Source organism: Euprymna scolopes, chromosome 13 (assembly GCF_053919585.1).
Source record: "Euprymna scolopes isolate OS-2025 chromosome 13, ASM5391958v1, whole genome shotgun sequence".
Taxonomy (NCBI): domain Eukaryota; kingdom Metazoa; phylum Mollusca; class Cephalopoda; order Sepiida; family Sepiolidae; genus Euprymna; species Euprymna scolopes.
In genome coordinates, this window is record NC_136494.1 from 62,272,330 (window position 1) to 62,274,516 (window position 2,187).

The 2,187-nt window shown below is 38.5% G+C and overlaps 1 pseudogene; it reads left to right on the forward strand.

The window, feature by feature from the left end:
• Positions 1-269: 269 nt before the first annotated feature.
• Positions 270-417, forward strand: LOC145292500 (U2 spliceosomal RNA; annotated as a pseudogene).
• The last annotated feature ends 1,770 nt before the right edge of the window (positions 418-2,187 follow it).

A 2,187-nucleotide genomic window follows, 5' to 3' on the forward strand; every position in this document is an offset into this window, starting at 1 on the left:
TCACATTAAAAATCGGCCTTGTGCCTAATTTGCTCGGTGGGGGAGCAAATAAATACCATCTGTTCCGGTAGATACTGCAAGCAAAGACCATATGTGGAGGCAACCTCACATATAAGACCTTGATCAATGTAGGGGCAACCCTTCATACCAATTGTAACTATCCAGCTCCCCTACTCCCCAGGGAGTTGGTCCCCATTTCCCCTTCACTCCTCACATAAAAAATCGGGCGTGTGCCTAATTTACTCGGTGAGGGGAGCAAATGAATACCTACCCTTTTCTTGGCCTTTTGGCCAAGATCAAAGTGTAGTATCTGTTCCGGCAGATGCTGCACTTAAGATAATTTGTACCAGTCAATGGAGGGGAAACCCTCTATACTGGGACAATTATTATTTTTGGTAACCAGAGTGCCCCCTTTTTGCCTACTTTTAGGGGAGCTGGTTTTTACCTCACATTAAAAACGGCCTTGTGCCTAATTTGCTCAGTGGGGGAGCAAATAAATACCATCTGTTCCGGCAGATACTGCACTTAAGATAATTTGTACCAGTCAATGGAGGGGAAACCCTCTATACTGGGACAATTATTATTTTTGGTAACCAGAGTGCCCCCTTTTTTGCCTACTTTTAGGGGAGCTGGTTTTTACCTCACATTAAAAACGGCCTTGTGTCTAATTTGCTCAGTGGGGGAGCAAATAAATATCATCTGTTCTTACTACGTGCTGTACTTATGTTTGTAATTTGTGATATCAAGTGGGGGGATCACGTTTCTGTATTAATTAAATGTAAAATGATAACTAATTTACAACCAGTCAGTCTTATAGCCATTCAAGTCATTCTCCAGATCATCCAAGTTGTTTTTTTAAGGATTTCAGTTATTTTTAAGCATCCAAGTCATTCTTTAGGTCATTCAATCCATCCTTAAGTTCATTAAAGTCATTCTAAGTCATTTACGTTTTATTTATTTAAGTCATTTTCAGCCCATTTTTCGGTCATTTTAGTTTATCAATGTACATTCTACATTCACGCATTCATTTATTACACGAGAGCACGCGACTAATGGCTATCGGCCTTGTTAATTTGGGCCCTAATGATGTATCTGCAGCATTGACTGAGTGAGAAGCGAAATGAGTACTGTAACATAAAATAAAGAGGAGGCAATGTGCTTCGAAAAGAGCCACCGGTCTTCCTATTTATTGCGTCTCGGCAATTGTAGTATTAGACACAAAGCCAGTTTTTTATGTTAGAAAATCGCAGCCTCTTCCCAAATGAGAAGATATTTTCAGATTGAAAAAAAAAAACTTACATCTGTCATAAAGTTTTCTACTTCATATGTCGAATGCCAGAAAAGATTAAGTGCTATAATCCATGTGTATCGCTTTATTGATGAGTCAATATTTTTAAAATTTGGAATTGCTATGAAACGCAGAGAAGTAAAATTTGGGAAACTGCAAGAGCATAACGAGGTGCCTAATTTCCATGATTTTTGTGGAATGTCTACAAATATTTTGAAAGTTATGCTAATTTTTCTGGTAATTTTAAGTGTGTATCACTTTATTGCAGGTCTCCCAAAATGCCTAGAAAGACTCGACTTACAGCTAGTCCAAAGCAACGTGTTGTTGCAGGCCTTGCAGAAGGTTTATCTTTCCTAGATCTAGCCAAAGAGTTTGGAAGAGATTGAACAACATAGTGTTAAGTCGTTGAAACTCCAAATATCAAACCACGGAAGGACAAAAACGCAACAAATTAGTTTCTGTTCGTGATGTTAGAAAAAGTCGCTGTCAACTTTTCAAGCAACCGAACAGCAACAGTGCTGCTATATTTGTCAATTTTCTGTCTCCAGAAAGACACGCTGCAGTGTCTTAAATTAAATAGCAACAAACATTAAACCCATAGAAAAACCTGTTTCAAACAAAACTTATGAGTCCAAAGCAACGTGTTGTTGCAGGCCTTGCAGAAGGTTTATCTTTCCTAGATCTAGCCAAAGAGTTTGGAAGAGATTGAACAACATAGTGTTAAGTCGTTGAAAATCCAAATATCAAACCACGGAAGGACAAAAACGCAACAAATTAGTTTCTGTTCGTGATGTTAGAAAAAGTCGCTGTCAACTTTCCAAGCAACCGAACAGCAACAGTGCTGCTATATTTGTCAATTTTCTGTCACCAGAAAGACACGCTGCAGTGTCTTAAATTAA